Source organism: Octodon degus, unplaced genomic scaffold (assembly GCF_000260255.1).
Source record: "Octodon degus isolate 3935 unplaced genomic scaffold, OctDeg1.0 scaffold00467, whole genome shotgun sequence".
Taxonomy (NCBI): Eukaryota; Metazoa; Chordata; class Mammalia; order Rodentia; family Octodontidae; genus Octodon; species Octodon degus.
In genome coordinates, this window is record NW_004525043.1 from 49,618 (window position 1) to 70,517 (window position 20,900).

The following is a 20,900-nucleotide window of genomic DNA, read 5'->3' on the forward strand; positions in this document are numbered from 1 at the left end:
TTTTTGTCATTTTTGCAGCAATGCTACTTGGGCAGAGTGCAGGTCAGTGACTCACTCCGGAGAGTGGGAGGGCAATGTACCCTCACCAAAGCTCCTGATACACATGGTTTATGTGATTTCTACCTCATTAAGGAGAGGGGAGAAAGGAGCAGTTCAAGAAGGATCTAATGATGATGAATGCAGACCATAGTTGTGCAAGGCTGTCTTGATGTTGGATTGGCACAGGGTAGTGCTCCACAAGGCTCCTGCAGGTTGCTGTGGCAGTCAAGTCTCATTGGTGGTCTTCAGGTCAAGGAAGGGTGGCTGGTCTTAGGAAATTCTGGAAGGAAGGCTGGAGAGGGGGCTGTAGGTCTGCTATGTCTCCCCAGAAGTCTTCAGGGAAAGGAGGGGCAGCCAGACTCAGTGAACTCTAGCTGGAAGCCTGGGGGTGGAAGGCCTGGCTTACCATGTGTCTCCAGTAATTTTCAGGGCAAGGACCGGCAGCTGAACTCAGTTAAACTGTCTTGAACGTTCTTCTACTAGATCAGTTAATCCATAGCCCTTTCCTAAGCTTACTTCTTATGACGAAAGGGGAAAAAATAGACAGTTTTTTGCTAGCATGGCAACAAAAAAGGACCTCTAGTCCAATTAAAAGAATCTTCATTCCCACCAGTAACCTCATAAACCTGCCTTTCTTTTCCCCATTCTTGTCACTATTCTGATCTCTTGAGCTTCTAACGGAATTACCTAACAGTCTCTGTTTACAGGGTTTCTCTAGCTTACAAACAAGATCAAACCATCCTACAAACCAGTTCCAAAGACTTTTAATCCTCATGTTCAGATACAGTCACAGCAACCACTCCATATCTCTGCTACAGGTTTTCAGTACTATTTTTTCTTTCCAGTGAGGCACAATACTCAACACCTGAAATTTAGAGGAGGAGAGATTCAATTTGGCTTATAGTTTCAGGAGATTCTGTCCATGGAAGAAACATCATGGTGGAAAGGTCTATAGTGGAAAGGTGTTTATTGCCTGGTGGTCAGGTCGCAAAGCAGGGGAGCAGCACTTGAAGGAATGGGGAACAGATGTAAAACTCAAGATCACACCTTTGTGACCCACCCAGTCACATCCAGAAGTCTGCTTCACCAATCTCAGGGTGGTTACAATGCCAACCAATTTGTCACAATCACACAATCTTGTCTTTCTTTTTGTTTAGAAAAAGGACTAAATGATAAAATAAATGAGTCAATTTTTATTTTGCTAATAGCAGTTATAATGAATTTTAGTCACAATTCTAGAAAGATAGTAATTGGAGTAGCTTTGAATCTATGACCATTTCCCTGTTGTGCTTTAAATTCAAGATGTCCATCAAAAGCATAAACTTAGGGAAGTAATTGAATCATAAGGACTGTAACTTCGAAATTGGATTGACTCACTCATGAAACCATAATTGGATGAAAATTATCAGCTGGTACATGAGAATAACCTGCAGGACTGTATCTTATCTGTGTCTCTTCTTCCCTTGCTATTTCCTTCTCTTTCTGCTTCCAAGATGCCATGAGGTGTGCAGCTTTGCTCCACTGCATCCTTCTACCATGACATCTGCCTCACCCCAGGTCTGTGGCAATGGAAGTAGTGAAGCAAAGACTGAATCAATTAACTCTTTAAGCCAAAAGAAATATCTCATCCCTTAAGTCATTTGCATCTGTTGCTTTGTCACAGTGACCAAAAGTTGATTACCATATTCCCTCAGAAATATGCAGAGAAACCTTCCTGATGGCGAAACCAAAAATGGAAGACATCTATCACAAAACTATCCTCATTTGGGCTCTGAAAGGCACAGCTTCACCTGAATTGTTCAATATCAACATGTGTGTCTGGAAGAATTGGGAAGAGGCAATAAACTAGAAAGGAGAAAGGAAAGCCTCCAAAGTGGCAGAAACACAGTGGTCTCACTAAGAGCAATGTCTCAAACAGGGAAGTTTCCACTTGCTTCAGTCTGTGGGTTGATGCAAGGGACTTCCCTACTGCAGAAGTTAGGAAGCTAACACTATGGTTTAAATGTAGCCCCCAAAGTCTAGATGTTGAAAAGTTGATCTCCAAAATGACCATATTAAAAGGACTTTTAATCAGTGATCTGGCCATGATGGCTGTGACTTGGGGATGGATTCATTTTCACAGATGGCTCTTTAAGTTTGAGCTTGGCAGCATTTTGTCTCTTTTCCTCTCTGTATCTTTCCACTGTAGGATGCGACAGTAAGAGGACCTTGCAAGATGTTAGGCTCTTATCCTGGGAGCTCCCAGATTCCTGAACCATGAGCCAATTCCCCAACCAATTCTCTGGTACAGTTATAGCATCATGAAACAGATGAGATGCTAACTGAGGCCACTTTTCCTGCCTAGAAGTTCAGAAAAATTCACGTACCTAAAATTAAAAAGATTGTGTTGAAATTTAAAAGGGGGCCAGAGAGATAGCTCAGTAGAATAAGTGCTTGCCTGGCAAGTATAAGGGCCTGAGTTCAATCCCCAGTTCCAAAAAAAAAAAAAAGAAAGAAAGAAAAAGAAAAAAGAAATTTAAAAGGAATCGACATAGATGATAAATAGATATAAATGTTGTCCCTTGAGCAATAAAAATAGAACAAGAAGACATGTCAATAAAACACATGTGGGGCCGGGGAGATAGCTCAGTAGAATAAGCACTTGCCTGGCAAGCGCAAGGGCCTGAGTTCAATCCCTGGTTCAGCTAAATAAATAAATAAATAAATAAATAAGTAAGTAAATAAATCACATGTATTCTCTAGCACTGTATTTTAAAACAAGTTCTTCATTTCATACAGAATCTAAAAAAATGATAGATATGATGAAATAATTATGGATCAGAAAAACTCAAAAACAAGATAATTGAAAAAAAAAGTCTTGAAGAGAGCTAACAGAATACAGGAAAACATTTTAAATGATATCAAATTTTTAGAACAAAATTGTAGAAGTAAGCAAATACAATGCCCTTAAGAAATCTACTGGAATGGACAACTACTAAAACAAAATAGAGATATCAAGAAGAAATATAAGGAAATAAAATCCAAATATACTCAAATTGTTGTTGATGGAAAAACAAAAATTGAATATAACATATACTAAAATAACTATAAATCAAGAAAACCAGGGGCTGAGGAGATAGCTCAATAGAATAAGTTCTTGCCTGCAAAGTGCAGAGTCCTGAGTTCAATCCCCGGTACAAAAAGAAAAAAAAGAAAAGAAAACCTTTCTGAAACAACAATAAAAAGATGTTAAACTATATTTTAAAATACATTACCTCATATTTGGAAAAAACAAACCCAAACATTTAACACGAGGATGTATTAGGCTAAAAAGATTGGACTTCCAAGGGGCATCTAGCCAAAAAGATAGGATTACTATGAAGGCAAGAAAATGATATTATTATTATTGCAGTGTAGTGAAATTATTCATGCCAAAAAGCAATGACATAATAAGTTTAAGATTTTCAAAGATTGATTCTCAAATGTAAAAGTAAAAAATACTTAAGAAATCATGGAATATTGTTCCTGTGAACACTTCTTGTAGAAACTATTAGAGAACAAGCTTCAGAACACAAGACAATGTAAGAGAGTAAATATATTGTGAAGTGGTGATGTACTCAAACAGTACAGAGTGGATGTAGAACCTGCCCAGAAGGGAAGGCAGTTCAGTTTTTCACCACACTTAGAATATCTCATATAATAACCACTATTCCATGTGTTCCAAAGAAAAGGACTGTGTCATATTTTTATTTTATATTTTCTGTAGTACAGTGCTTTATGGATGGAGTTGAATTTGATAGAATTCTGTTGTCACAGGTTGTGCTCTGACCCAGTGAGAGACTATTGCTTCTGTACTCTCACACCATTGAGTTGTGTGAAAGGAGTTTCGAATCAAACCTTTAAGATTCTAGTCAACATCAAATAAGATCAGCTATTCCAAAAGAGATTGGTAGAAGAAGAAAGAGTACCAAGGAGGATCAGTAGCCAAAACAAAAGGTTTTATTTCATTGAGTACTTCTGTGTGACAAAATTATTTGATTTACCAGCAGCCATGGGTTGGAAATCATCATAAGAAGATTAGAGTTGCAATAGAAAGAATAGATTGTTTCAAATAGTCTTCAGCATTTAAAGAAATATGTTATGCATTTGTCGGTGTTTGTTTTCCTTTTCTCCATGGTCGTGAGTGACAGAAATTCTGATTTATACAATATGTCCTTTAGTAACTGCTATTGTGTGAATGTTATGTCCACCCCCAGTTCATATGTTAAAATCATAACCCTCAAAATCACAGTATTAGAAGTTTCAGCCTTTGGGAGATAGGATCATAGAGACACACCACTGATCAAACAGGAACACATTTCACACCTGGTACAGAATGCTTTTGTTGATGTTGAACTTCTCAACCTCTAGAAATAAATTTCTATTGTTTATAAGCTAATCAGTTCAAGGAATTTTTGTCATAGCAGCACAGAAAGACCAAGATAAAAAATAATTTTTACTTTTATTATTAATCAAAGTTGAATTTATTTTGCCAGTGGTTGTGCCAACTGTATTTGTGGGGAGAAGTACAATGGACACTTATTTTAAAGGCCTGTCTTCCCAGTAGGTGGAGCTATTAGGCCTATAAACTGAGGTAAACAGACTCCTGACTCTGTTTCCTCTTTCTAAATCCGAGTCCCACAATTTGTAATGGAAACCTGGAAGCTTATATTACAGACGTTTTGCTCTGAATTTTGTTTGATAGTTTGGTTTTCTCACTGTGATTCAAATTATTTGGGTTATCTTAAAGTTAAAAGACTTGTGGGCATGCCTAGAAGATGGGTAGTTAAAAAGCACACCAATGATTCTACATGACAGCCAAGCTGACAACCACTGGACTGGCAGAAGACAGAAAGCACATTGACCTTGCCCAGAGTGAGGATACGGAGGCACAACATAGTAAAAGGAAGTCCTTGGATAACAGTGCTTTTGGATTTCACCATTTAATCCAGAACATGCTTAATGAGCCACCAACACAATGTTTCCCAGTCTTAAAAATGCTGTTGTATTTTGTCCTATTTTTGAAAAGTTAGAAATTGTATGCTGATTTTTAAATACATCTCATGCCTAAAATGTGTTGTCTTATGAGCAACCATACATTATAGATAATATGTGCATGGAGTTTTATTACTGCTACAGTCTTTACCAATAAATTGAAGTTTTCCTGGAACTTCTTTTTGGTTGTCCAATGTGAACCACTTTTCATTTCCTTCAATTGTTAAATGATAGATATTTCTGGACAGACACTGCACACAGGAAGAGCCCAGCTGGCAGCTGCACTTGTCTTAATTTCCATCTTAGTGTGTGGCCGTCACAGTTGTATCATCACCCAGAAGGTCATTTCCTCCATGATGCTGCCAGCAAACTACAAGACTAAACCAACACTCTAACTGGCACAGCATAGCAAGAAACTCTATGAATGTATTTTAGAAGAAAAGTGAACATTTAAAAAACGTAAGTTTTTTATTGAAATTAGTTAGGACCACTTATTCTTTCTACCCCAACTTTTCTTCCTTTTAAAATTAAAAAAAAAATCTTTTATGTATTTATTTGGTACAGGGTCTTGCTTCCCAGCTGAGACACATAGTGATCCTCCTATCTCAGCCTCCCCTGCACTGGGGTTACAGGCAAGCACCACAATGCTGTTTCAGTGTCCAGAACAGTGTTTCTGGGGTTCTAGGGCCAGCACATCCTGTGGTACCAGGGATCAAACCCAGGTCCTTGTGCTTGCCAGGTTGGTGTTTAGACTGCTGAGTTATCTCCCCAGCCTACCTCAGCTTTTCTTCTGTCACACCTTCCTTGTATTAGGTCATATGTGGCTAAGGAAGATTCTTCTACTGGGACGCATGGGAGGTTTGTGTCATTTCAATGTGTGGTCCCTGGAAGCGAGGTTCCACATGTTAGTAGGGACAGAGCTGGAATCCATGCCTTGTCTTGCTGACCTCAAGTTCTTCTACTAGTTGGATCTTCCTCTGTTTAGTGATCCTTCCTATGGATGTCCATCCTCAAGCTCTGGTCTGGAATGGTAGCTCTTCCCTGTTTCTTTCTGGCACACAGAATTTTGTTTTGCATGTGCTGTTTCCTGTTTCACCTGCATGCAAGGGAAGAGCAGCAGCTATATTACCTGTCCCAACTGCACTCCTCACATCTGCTGAAACACACCTTCAATACTGACATTGGCAAAGATAACATAAAGCCCACTATGTCCCTAAAATGAAGGTGTGGGACACACTAACTAATGAGTTTCACTAATTCAAGCAATATTTATAATTAATCCTAATACGCAAGAAAACTTACCTGAAGTTTATGCCTCATTAATGAAAAATATGTTACAGCTTTCCTAAACTTGACAGTCATCCTAAAATTTACATATTACTTTTAATGACAAGTTATTAAACTTTAAGAATATTTTCTAATAATAAAAACAAATTTTATTAGCTATTTTAAGAGGAAGATTAAATTTCCTTTCTATTTTATGACACAATTGCACCTATACAAAAAGGCAGTATGGGTCTGGGAAGATAGCTCAGTGATCTAAGCACCTGCCTGGCAAGCTCAAGGACCCAGGTTCAATTCCCAGTACTGCATGCCTTGTAGGCCTTAGAACTCCCAGTGTGCCATGCTGGCCACTGAAACCAAGCATGGTGGTGCACACCTGTAATCCCAGAACTGGGAAGGCTGAGACAGGAGGATCACTACAAGTCCAAGCTGCATAGAGACCCTGTACCCCACCTCAAAAAAAGGCAGTATGAATTGTTAGTTTTTCCCTCTGTTGTGATATTTGTGGCTATGTGTCAGCCTTATAAAATCTGTAATTTGTTATAATTTTTAACCTAAGTATTGACTTTGAAACCTAATATTTTAAATGTAATTGTATATTCCACTTTTTTAAGAGGGCATACTAAAAAGAGTGAGTTTTAGGTTCCATAAAACTTAGAGTTAAGCCCAATGCCCAAAATTAAAGAAAGGGTTTATTTAGCTCATAGGTAGTGAGGTTTTAGTCCATATTTGCCTGGCTCCAAGATAGAGAGGCACATGATAAAGAGCAGCAGTTCATGGCCGAGGAAAACAGCAAAGAGCAAAGGGAAGAGCAGGAGCTGTAGTGGCTAACAAGCAAATTACCCACCCTGGGGGCAGGTGTAGCACTCATACCCATAATCCCCACATTGGCGGATGAATTAATCACAAACTCTAGAAACCACTCCAATGACTGCATGAGGCTTTGGGGGGACAACTAGACACAACATTCACTTTCCTTATTTTCTGTTACAGAGAAATATTATGCCCTGTAAGTGGGGGCATGGGTATTCCAGATGTAATGTTATTATATGTTTTGGGTAGCAAGTGGTCATAACTGGTACAAAGAAATTATTAACATTTATTATACTAGTTGTTCTCTAGATAAAACTTAGATAAATATGAAAATAACTAGCTCTTTGGATGGCTGTATACTAATAGTTAACATTATGAGGAAAAATAAAAACCTTACCTAAAGGAATAGAAACAAACAAACTAAAGACTGGGGCCAGAAAATAAATTAAATATGAATAGTTGAATATACAGTGGAAAAATCTCTGGAAAAAGTATGTATATGTATAATATATACTCCTTTTCATTTATAATAAATTTATTGACATTATATATATAGCAAAACTTACTAATAATAGTAAAAAGTAAAACATTATTTTAAATTCCATGTAGGAAGTTAACTCTCAAAGTCAATGATTTGATTTTCAGCTATTGTTTTTACAACCAGTCACTGCAACTGTGGATTGGACAGGGCTGAAAGTTGGGATTTTTTTAGGCTAATGGGGAGTACAAAATGAAAATGAAGAAAGCATTGTTGGAATGTCTCTTGTTCTCCAATTATTCAGGAAACTTTTTGGTTTGGAAATACCATAGTTTTTGAATATTGTAAATATGTTTCCTCAATGTAGGATGCTATTTCACATTGTAATAGTTGTAGATATAAAATTCTTTATGGGTTTACCCTTATTAACATTTTTATTATTTTCTGATAGGTAAACAATCATTAAAACAGTAGAGACCTGATTTGCATTTGCCATTCTCTGAGGTGAAAACAGTGCCAGCTTTGTCAGTTTCCATGCTACTGCAGGAAGCATGCATGGTGCACCACGTGGCACATGTGATCACACCCAGAGGTGTCCACAGCCTCTGAAGTGCAGCCTCTGGAGTGCAGGCAAGCATTAAACATACAGAATGATTATGTGTTGATAAGTGGCAAGCATTTATTAATTTGCTGTGAATACAATGTAATAAATTACACTTGTATGTTATAATATTTTAATATCAAAGTCTGTAAAATGTGAGAGTTTAACAATTGGGTTACATAATGTGAGCTAGCTATAGCATATGTATAACTGTGATATTTCACCAAGAAATAAATGGGGATATAGTGAAAAATGTACCATTAAGATACTCAGTTACTGTACATTTTGGAAGTCTACTCTGCCAAGGACTGGGGTTAGAGAGGACAATCATATCACCTCTACTGTTTGCTACCAAGAGTAACTATAGTATATAAAAATCACAGAAACTAAAGCAAGAGGTTATATTACACCATTCAAATTGTTACAATCATGGTACTCAAAAAGTATTAGAGGTGTGCCTTGAAAAACGCAAACTCCAAGAAATTCAGAGGGTGAGACTGGTGACACTCAGCTGAGGAAAATGAAGTGAAGACAATAACATGAGCAAAGAAAATGTGGATGGCCAGGACCAGCACAGTGGGATTGGGCCAGGCTAGAAGGCATTCGTGTGCAACATTGGGAAAGGGTGGCCTTTAAAATCAGAAATTTCTGATTTTAAAATATTATAAAGGAGTATTACTCAGCTACAAAGAAAGAAAAATTAGGGGCTTTTATAGGTAAATGGATGCAACTAGAGACCACACTCATAAGTGAAATAAACCAGACCCACATGTGTAAACATTATATTATTTCCCTACTGTAAGAACCTGAAAGACTAAATAATCTGAAAGGTTCAGGATACTATGAAAGGGAAAGAAAGTGTTCAAAAGGAAGTAACAACTGAGATGAGGAAAAGGAGAAAAGAAAGAAGGAAGAAAAAAATATGTATATGTATATACACAAGATAGCTTGGGTAATTCTACTGCTGATTTGTACTGGTCTATTGTAATAGTTAATGTTTAATTTTTTTAATTTTTCTTTCTTATTTTTAATTTTTTGGACCAATTTTGCATGCTTATATCTGGTAATTTGAACAACTAATTTGAAGACAACAATATGCAATATGATAACCATTGTTGAATTCCTATCATTCTGTTTAGTGATATTCTATATTATTTCTAATGTTCTTTTTATTATTCTATAAGCTCTAGAAAACATAATAGACCAGAAGGATGTCTGAAAAGAAAAAGAATTTCACATAACAGCAAAGGTTCAAGGCCATCTGAAAAAAATAGCTAATTAAAGACAGAAACTCACCATATGTTGGATTTGGAGAAATACTGTTTCATATTATAGGGGAAAAATAACTTTGAGGAGTAAAGGATTTTATTTATTAGAAGCAAGAAAATGTATTGACAACTTTTTCCCTTGTTTTCCTTGCTTAATCCTGTTTCTTTTTCTTAGAAGCCTTGAAATCAAATATGATATATCCCTCAACAGGCTCTTTTGTTTTTACCCCAAAAATAAAGTAAGATTAACTTTTGAAAATAAAAATTTTGAAAGCTAATGGGAAGAAAAAATGGAAAGACAGAGGTAAAGGAAGATGCATAAAGAAGGAAGAATAGATTAGAAGATATATAGGGCTGGAGAGATACCTCGGCAGTCGGAACACCTGCCTGGCAAGAGCAAGGACCTGCGTTTAATCCTCAGTACTGAATGCCATGCTGCTGTGGGGACACCAAAACTGGGCATGGTGGCACATGCTGTAATCCAGTGCTAGGAAGGCTAAGACAGGTGAGTCTAAGCTACATAGTGAGTCCCTGTACTAAATAAATAAATAAATGAAAGATGAAAAAAATAAAAAGAGAAACAGATAAAAGAAAAGAGAAGAAAATTCTAGATACAGATAAAAATTCTGATACGAGAGGCTGTTTTTTTTTCTATATATATTTTTTATTGAGAAACAAATAGCAATGAGATAGTTTCAAAAGTGATTAATAAGACAGTTTCAATAATTAATATATTGTACATTGTTATCTTCTTAGTGGTTATCCATAGTATAAGATACAGACAGGATATCCTCTCCAAACACTATTAGTACAAATCTTTCTTCTCATTGAATTAAGTGAAAGTAGCTGTATATCTATCCTAACAATACTGCATATACAGATACAAAATGGTCTTTCCTTTGTATCACCTTTTCTGTTTAGTCCTGTCAGAAATGGGTATTCCATTGACATCTAAATACTATAGGTGCATGAATTCAGCAACACAATCCAACACAATCCAGCAGTCCACAATAGTAGAAGGTTATCCACAGAAGTTGTTGACTTGAGCCTTTCACAGCTCAGCATGTTAATATGGATTTACTCCATATACCTCATTTTTATACTTGTCTGCTGGATGGTTAAGACCAAGATAAAGCAAGACCTGTATAAAAAGAAATGTAACCTTTGTATCTGATAAGATCAGTCAAGTTCCCTCAGGATTTATCCTGTAACCCTGTACCACAGTTTGCAGATTCTGTGTCAGTGTCAGTCATGTGGATGAGTCACAGCCATTGCTTGACCAATTTGCTCTCTATGAAAGTCTGAGAAATTGCTTTTTCTCCATGTGACTCTCCTTAGGCACACTTTATGTCATTGATCACATTGCTCTGTGGCCCCATAATCTCCTTGGACAGAAAAGTTGGGACACAACTGAGTTACATGATGTTACAGTATAGGTTCCCCTATGTTCTGAGTCTTCACTGACCTTGAAAGGCTAGGGTCAAAATGTTGACTGTTCTTGCAGCCCTTCTATTTCTCTAATTTTTGGTCTGCAAACTTAGGCTCTTAATCCTCCAGAAGAGAAGCATATTATAACCCTACAACATATGCAGTTGGGTTTATCCTATCTCTCTGAATATTAAACATCTTAGGCAAAACATGGAACTGGTATTTTCCATCAAGTATTAATATGTTAAACTTTAAGTCCCTACAGAATATGGAGATAAAAATTTTAAAAATGAAAAATATTTAAAGAATATGAATAAACAACTACATATTTTTACAAAGAATTTTAGAAATCTAAACATACACAGCATTGTAGCAGGACAGTCCTGTGACATTTTTTTTTCTTGTGTCTTTTTTTCATTTATTACCATTAAAAAAATTTTACTTGAGAGACAGTATGGCGATAATTGGTATTTCATGACAACAAGTACATATTTAGAAGACCAGAATGACAGGCATTCCAAGCATGAGCCTTCTGTTACACATTGCTATCTTCAGTGCAGTTGTTTGGTTCACAGGTATCAGCATACATAGTTAGGGTGAGAATCCTACCAAGTAACTGCTAGTTTCAAAAACATGCTGATGTTTCTCAGGATCATTGCCTTGCCCATCTTGTGTGTATAAATGTACAGTTTTGCCCCTGTGATATTTCACAGCTTTTCTCCTTGCCCTCTCCTCATTGTCCAATCCTCAAATCCTCACTTTCCTTTTAATTGTGTTATACCTTTCTATTTGTATTTCTTTCTTTTGAGTTCTTATATAAGGGAGACTATATGATATTTACACATGTGGGTCTGGTTTATTTCACTTATGAGTATATCTTCAAGTGGCATCCACTAAAATATAAATGCTTTAATTTATCATTCTTTATAGCTGAGTAATACTCCATTGTATAAAAATATCACATCTTTTTCATCCATTCCTCATGTGACGAGCATCTTGGTTATTTCCAAGATTTGGCTATTTGTAATTTGTACAATTACAAATTGTACTGCTATAAACATAGGTATGCATATATCACTATGATATGATGTTTTCAGACCCTCCAGGAAAATTCCAAGTAGGGGATAGCTGGTTTGAATGGGATTTCCAGGCCTAGGATTTAAGGAGTCTCCACACTGATTTCCACAATGGTTGCACAAGTCTACATTTCCACCAGCAATAGAGAAGGGTTCCCTTTTCCCCACAGCCTCTCCAACATTTGTTGTTGGTTGATTTCTTTATGATAGCCATTCTTCTGGGGTGAGATGGTATCTCAGAGCTGTTTTAACTTGCATTTCATGGATGGCTAGTGATGTGGAGCATTTTTTCATATATTTATTCACTTTAATTTCATCCTCTGAGAAGTGTGTGTTCATCTTGGATGCCCATTTCTGGATTGGATCTTTAAATTTAGGGGCCCTAATGTATTTTAGTTCTTTATAAATTCTAGAGAGCAGACTTTTGTCTAAGTGTTTATTATTTAAGATTCTTTAGAAGTTTGTGGACTGTCTTTTCACTTTATTGGTAATTTCTTTTCATGTGCAAAAACTTCTCAATAAGTGGTGGTCCCAGTTGTTAATTCTTTCATGTATTATCAGTGTGATTTGATTTTTGTTCATGAACTCTTTGCTTCTCCCTATGTCTTCAAGAGCTCTTCCTACTTTCTCTTTGAGGAGATTTAGTGTTTCTGTTTTAATGTTTAGATCTTTAATCCATTTTGACTTTAGCTTAATGCATGGTGATAGACCTGGGTCAAGTTTTAGTTTTCGGTATGTAGAGAGCCAGTTTTTGCAGCACCATTTGTTAAAGAGGCTTACTTACAGTAAGTATGTTTGATCTCTTTGTCAAAGACTAGGTGGCTGAGTGCATTCATAGTGGCCTCTGCATCTTCTAATCTATTCCATTGATCCTCAGGTCTATTTCATTGCCAATACCATGCTGATTTTATCACAGTAGCTTTGTAGTATAATTTCAAGTCAGGAATTGTGATGTCTCCTGCCTTGTCTTTGTTGGCCAGGATTGCCTTTGCTGTTCTATGACTTTTCTGTCTCCAAATCAATTTTAGGAATGATTTCTCTAAGTCTGGGAGGTATGTTGTAGTAGTTTGATAAGGATTGCATTAAATATGTACAACAATTTTGGGAGTATGGCCATCTTCACGATGTTCATTCTTCCTGTCCAGGAGCAGGGAATATCTTTCCATTTTCGGAAATCCTCTATGATCTCTTTTTTCAAAGTACTGTAATTTTCTGTTGAAAGATCTTTGACTTCTTTAGTTAGATGAGTTCCAAGGTATTTCATTTTCCTCAGTGCTATTGTAAAAGGTACTGTTTCTCTAATTTCCCTCTCAGTGTGTTTGTTATCTGTGTAGAGGAATTCTATTGACTTGGGGTATTGACTTTGTATCATGCTATCCTACTGAATTTGTGTATCAATTCTAGTAGCTTGTTGGTGGAGTTTTTGGGTCTTCCAAGTAAAGTATCATGTCAACTGCAAATAATAATTTAACTTCTTCTTTACCTATTCTTATTCCTTTTATTTCTTTCTCTTTTCTCATGGCTGTAGTTAATGATTCCAGAACTATATTGAATAGAAGGGTGGCAGGCTGTTTAAAAAAAATGTCAGAAATCACACACTGTGAAACCCTAAAGAGGAATCAGACTATTGAGGTGGAAATGACCTCACACTAAGAAGCAGGTTGAGCTCTTAAGGGAGACATTGAAGCCAGGGCACACTGTGGGCCATTGCAGCACACTACAACCTGGTCCTGTAGTGCAGCCTGTCCAGTTTCCAGCCTGGAATGGTCATCACCTGGATCCTGCACACTTGAGATATGTCCAAGGATGGGAAACAACCATGCACTTCCCATGTCTTATGTACTAGTGTACCATTTGAGTTGGCAACCTACAAGTCATCCCTCTGAACAGAGTGCTCTGAGGTGAACATTTTGTTAAAACACATAAGCAGGATAGGCCATGTCAGTACTAACACATGTTCTCATCTATTTTCCTTTCTATCCAGGTTTTTGACTTTGTGTAGTTAACAAATTCCTTGTCTTAATCCAATGTGCACTTGAAAACTTTACTATGAAAAAAAAATCGGGCCGGGGAGATGGCTCAGTGGAATAAGTGCTTCCCAGGCAAGTACAAGGGTCTGAGTTCAATCCCCAGTTCTGCAAAAAAAAAAAGAAAAAAAAAGAAAAAAAGAAAGAAAAATAAATCTCTTCTGTAAGCCACTCAGGTTCTTAGAAGATGGTAAGATATGCCTTCTTTACAATTTCTGTCCCCTGAGTAGTGATGACTATGTGTTTAGGGGTGTTTCTGCTTTGATGAGGAGGCCCAAGAATTAAAGTTTAAGACCCAAAGTGACCCACAAAGTCAGCACATCAAGGTAAGAACTAGGATCTGAGGTCAGTCTTATTTTGGCCTAGAGAGTCCAAAGTTATTACAGGAAATAGAGAAACCAACACTTTCTGGGAAATATAATATATGATCAAATTTCCCCTCTGTATTTTCCAGTGAGATATTAAAAACATTTTAACTTTCCATCCATTTTGTTATTTGTAAGTTTGATGCCTGTAATTTTTTGGAATGAGGTTAAGAAGTGGTACATTCATGACTAGAAGATTACTTCTTTTGTGTTTAAGACAAGAAATGCCTAACTTTTGTGGCTCTTCCACCAGTGGATTGCTTTCTAAGACAAAGTGTTAGCTGGGTGTAGTAGTACAACACTGTAATCCCAGCACTCTGGGAAATTTAGTGATTTAGCAAAACTTCTCTCAAGAAAGAAAAAAAAATCTGAGAAAGACATTTGGAACTGAGGTGGAATCTACTGTCATTTTGCACCAGGCTGTGCTGTCCTAGTGAAAAGCTGCAAACTTGTAAAGACAATGCTATATCACAGGCCTGAGTCCTGAGCTGCCTGGTGGGCTTCTGCAGAGCCCCTCTGTCTATATTGACTATGACATGATGTCCCCTCTGCTTGGAAGTTTGCATTTCCATCACGTGAGAAGTGAAACCAGCTGCCAAATCAGTCTCCCCAGACAAGCATCCTCACAACTTCACCCAACCTTTCAGCCTGTGGTATTATTTTGGTTTAACTTAGAACACAAGACCAAGAATATTTTAAGCAAATGATAAAATATAAGCAGGTAGGTTGGCTTTAAAATGTCAGTTCATATGAATATTTTACGTTGTCCTTGTTCGTAGAGTAGAATTTCCTCTTGAATGATATAGAAATTACAGAGAACTGGGCAAAAGAGATTGAAAAGACATGCATGAGAGCTCTCACCACTGTCTGCTTGTTCTTTTAAGACAAACTTCAGAACATATAACTCAAGAATACTGAGTTGAGACATTTCCCCAAAGCTTGAGGAAACACCTGTAATTTTGATAGCTCTTTCTGAGATAAAGAATAAGCATATAAATTTCACTTTCTGATTAATTCCTCATTTTATAGGGAAAAAAGAAGGCCTAGAAGAACCCAAATATTTCCCTATAACTCCATAATAGCAAACCACTTTTGAAGAGTGTGATTTTTTCTGAATGTCAGGCTTTATTATCTCAAAATTTAAATATAGCAGCATACACAGCAGGTCACACTGTCTCAGTTGCTTTACTCTCATTGCTGGGATAAAATATCTGACACTCCAAATTAAGGAAGGAAAGGTTTATTTAGCTCACAGTTTGTGGAGGTTTCAGTCCGTACTCAGCTGGCTCCAAGGCAGAGTGGCACATGGAAGAGGGCAGCATTTCCTGATGGTGGAAAACAGCAAAACAGCAAGAGCAAAAAGGCAGAAGCAATTGCAGAGCTAAGCCTCTCTCCCTCCCTTATATTGCATTCAGGCTATCCAAGTGTGGAGCAGTCACACCCATAATCCCATCATTGGATCATGAATTAATCACCAACTTTAGAAGATGCCCCATGACTGCATGAGGCCTTGGGGGGACAATTAGACACAAACCATAACACCCACTCAGTCAGACATACTTTTTAACCTAAATTCAGTAAAACTGGAAATTTCCTAGATGTTTGGGTAATTTTCATATTTGAAGTAAATTACTATGAATTCTTATATACATAGAATTCTCCTTTACTAGCAGGGACCTTGGCCAGCTTTCTAGCTTTATAATTATATTTCCATATGTATGGCAGGGAATAATTCTTTCCAAGTGCTTCACCATATATCATTCTCAGGACAAGCCTATAAGCAGGTAAGGCAGTTAATGTTCTATTTTTCTGTTTGGAAAATGGAAACACAAGGAAGATATAAAGTTCACTTTCTCAGGATTGTTTAGAGAGACAATAGCAAGATGTTAATTCTCTTGATTTACTTTTCAAGCACACACTCTTCTCTCACCTCCCTTCTTCTCTCTTCTCTTCTCTCCTCTTCTTTTCTTGCCTTCCCTTCCATTCCCTCCCCACCTCATACATCTGTTGTTTTATTATATTGCATGTGTACAACTGTCTAGACCTTTCAAAATAGAACCAGAAAACACTGGTTTCTTCTCTCCATTCCCTAGCTTCTCATTTCATATTTAAAAATCTCATCAGAAAAGGTTTTAGGATTTTCCTAACTTTTAGCTCTGTGTTCCCTACTTCCCATGTGAAAAAAGCAACAAATATTTCCATGACATTTGATTGGACTATAGCAAAACTCATTCTGAAAAACAATCTATATCCTGAATGCTGAAGAAATTAATTTCTTTGATTTTACTGACTGTTGTAGACTTGCCAGGCTTCTAAGACAGCAACCAGAATTTACTGTTTTTACATTTTCAATAATTAAGGGAGATTTGGCAGAGGGTGGGAGGGCATTAACATCTTTGTCTTGAACTATTTCTCCTATCATCATCTTTTTCCATAGTCTATTCTTCAGTAACAAGATTTTTTTTTTTTTTTTAGTGGAACCAGGGATTGAACTCAGGCCCTTGCACTTGCCAGGAAAGCACTTATTGTACTGAGCTGTCTCCCCTGCCCCTATAACAAGATTTTTAAGCTTCATGATCTTTCGAAGCTTAATTTATGTCATTCCCTTAAAATGACTTGCACTGAGACCACCTAAACTAAAGTGTAATGATTTTCCATTACATGAAGGGAGTCAGCTAGCCCTGTAACACCCTGGTCACCATTACTACAATAGTGCTGCATTAAAAATCCCACAATACCAAGGAATTCAGGTATGTACCCTCACAGATCTCTGAGCAGTAGAGTGTGTTTCCTTTGGCCAGCAGCCCTGGGGCACACCTGTACCTGCTGCAGTAGTTGGAGATCCTCTCTGCCTCATTCTTCACATGGCAGCAGAGGTGTACAGCTACAACATGACAGCCCCTGCCAGAATCAACACTGCATCATCACTGCCCAATTGCTGTGGGTTAAATGAAATTCATAGACAATCTCAAAATCAAGAAACCAGAGACACTGTCTTAGTTACTGTTCTCTCATTGCTGGGACAAATATCAGACACTCAAAATGAAGAAACAAAAGGTTTATTTAGCTCATGTTACTGGAAGTTTCAGCCCATATTCAGCTGGGTCCAAGGCAAAGCAGCACAAGCAGAAAGCAACTTTTCATGGCAATGGTGGCAAAGAGCAAGAGCACAAAAGGAGGAGGAGGAGCAGCCGCTCCAGCAGCTAGTTTCTCTTTCCTCCTTACATTGAAATGCAAATTACCTGCCCCAGGGCAGGTGCAGCATCCACACCCACAATAATCAATCACAAACTCCAGAAGCTGCCCCATGACTGCATGTGGCTTTGGGAGGACACCTAGACACAAACCATAACAAATACATTTTGCCATTGATGAAGCAATGAGAGGAATTGATTTTGTGTTCTAACACTTTTTGCTGTTATAGCCCCTTCTGTTTGGTAGAGGTTTCTGTTGCCCCTCAACTTCAGGGCCCTGGCCTTGTCTGGCCTCTATTCTGGAATGGGTTTCTGTAGAAAGCCCATAGTTTATTCTCTGTTGTATCTAGGATGTCAACTCCTCAAGAAGTTCTTCCCTAATGCCACAGTCATCACTGTTGTGTGTGCATATCTTACCATTCTCTAGGCTATATTATGTTGCTTTAATTTTTGTAGGGGTTATTAAAAATTTTAGTGTATATTTCTACCATTTTATTGTAAATTCTTCAAAGTATACATTTTTCCTTTCTTCCTCACCATTGTTTCTCTAGCCCCAAAGATGATGCCTGGTACACAGTATTAGTTGAATGAGTAAAAGCCATTATTCATAGAATTGGAAATTGGGCACTTAAATGTGAGCATATTCGTCAGTGGATCTGATCATCAAGCCTACTGACTGAAAGGCTCTTCATAAGCTTTATTCTCCAGGAAAATGCATATATGTTCTAGGACCTGTGAAGAATGCCATATCCTAAAGAGGCTCATTATGCATTTGGCCCCAAAATGACACTGACTTGTTTATTAAGGATTCACTAATATGAATGCTACAGAACAGCTTAAATGGGTGCTGGATACATAAAAACTCTTTCAGTTCTGCCAATACCAAAGGCCTTTCATCTGACTACTAATTCTCCAGGCAGCCTAGCACTGTCTTATATTTCTTCTTTGTTAATAGAACCAAGAAAGAAAGAAGATATAAACTTTACCTGGACCCTGTTAAGGCCCCAGCTAGCAAGGTCCAGGCTATGATGCCAGCCAGAAAGAGGCAGTTTGGGACTCTAAGAAACTATATAGGTCTTTGTTGCCTCCAGATCCCACTAATGGGCCTTGAACAATGGTGTTTGGCTTCAAGGAAGCCATTAATGAAGTTCAGATTGAATCTGCAGTTTTTGTTTCAAAACATTTCCTTAAAGTTTTATAGAGAGCTTAGTTCTTATGACATTTTCAGAAGTAGAAGCCAAACTTTTCTTTGAAACCATAAGATGTCTACAATTATAATAACAGGAATAGCCAGAGCAATAATAGGAGAGCCTGGAAAGTGAGAGAGATGAGATGACAAGACTACAGGCTCCACCAACTTAACTTTGGTATATCTTTATAAATTTTAAGGGTTACTGAAACATAATGATCAACTCTCTTGGAATTTTCTGCATATTCCCAGCAGGAATTTTATTTCTTGGAGATGGAAAGGAAGAGAAGGAGGATGCTGGAACTTTCTATCACTCCTTTCTTTGTCTGATTCAACACAATTTTTACAAAAGCCCAAATTCAAATAAATAAATAAATCCAAGCTGGCATATTAGTCAAGAAAAGCAATGCCTGCTTATTCACACTTGTAGGAGGGGAACACCCAGCAAAAAAAATGTATATATCAAATTCTCCATAGAAGGAAACTAGTCTTTCCTTCCTCCTTTCCTGCCTACTTTCTGAAATTTACTTCATTTACTAGGAGGGACAAATACAGAATAAGAATATACACCATTGGCCTCAAGCTGTATTAGTCAGTTTTCCAATCCCTGGTATACAATACTCAACACGCAGAACTTAATGGAAGATGGGTTTAATTGAATTATGGTTTTAGGCAGTTCAGCCCCTGTGTAACTGGCTGCATGGTAAGAACATCATGGCAGAAGAATGTGGCAGAATAAAGCTGTGGAGTTCTTAGCAGATGGAAAGCAGAGCAGGGAACAGTGCCAGAGAGGAACCAGGGACCAGACATGGCACCAAAGTCAAAACTCTACAATCGCTCCAGACATAGCTGGAAGTGTGCTCTTACTAATCTCTTGGCAGGACCCAAGCCAGTCAAGTGGGTAATCCACATTCACAGTCATGCAAATGTTCCCTAGTTTAGTTATAAGTTACTTAGACATTTAGTGCTGCATGATAGGTTAGGTTTGGAAGGGGTAATAAAGTGATCTGGATAGTGGGGGTTAGGGATGAAAAAAATGAATAGCAGAAAGTCATGAAAATTCTTGAATATCAAACTACTCATAAAATAATGTACTGTGCTCATTATTGAGCCAGAATGAGCAGAATAAATATTAATGAGCCAGAAATATGTAGAGTAAATATCCCTTAAAATACACTAGAATTCAAAAGTTAAGGTGGAAAATGTTCTGCATACTTTACGTTTTAGGCATGTTTTGGATAAAATATCTTGGAAAAAATTATCTAGGGATCTATTTGCTAAATCTAATACCTGGCTCTGGCTGGCCAATAGCTCAGAGGATTAAAGCACCTGCTTAGGCAGATGTAGGGGTTTGGAGTTCAATCTGCAGGCCTGCTGTGCCGGCCCCACCCCTGGGGCATGCTGAGAACCAGTTGAGACTGGGCTTGGTGGTGCACACCTATAATCCCAGATCTTGGGAGGCTGTAAACAGGAGGATCACTAAGAGTGCAATCTACTAAGTGAGACCCTGTAAAACCAGTCCTAAATACAAAATCAATCAACCAGCCAATCAATCAATCAACCTATCAATCCAATACCGGGCTCTACATTTTTTGTTGCTAAGAATAAATAGGAGGAGGAGGAAAAGTGCACTGTTTCTCAGAGTGTGAGTGGCCTGCCACGGAAGAGAAAAGCAGAAGCATTAATACAGGCTAGAAATCGCCTAGGAACCCACGAATTGCCTCCTTACACCCCAGGGCGAGCTCTCTGGGGGAACAGCCTCCTGCTAGTTGGCACCTGCAGAGAAAAAAAGGACAAAATACTGAAGGAGTCAGTGTTTAGAGACAAAGCCCAAGAGAGACCTCACTCAGGATGATCTGCACTTCACGCTGAGTACGGTGAGGTCTAGGAGTGGACAGTTCAGCACGTGTGGGATTTTCAAGCAGGAAAGGAAAAAAACTATCAAATTGGCTTCAGATTTCAAGATTAGACCACATGAAGTGAAAAGAATCTCGGGCCCTGCATACATCAGTGTGCTTGCTTTCTTTTCCTTTAATTACAGTTTAAAAGGAGGGCTGGGGAGATGGTTCAGTGGAATAAGCGCTTCTCTGGCAAGGGAAGGGCCTAGTTCAATCCCCGGTTCCAC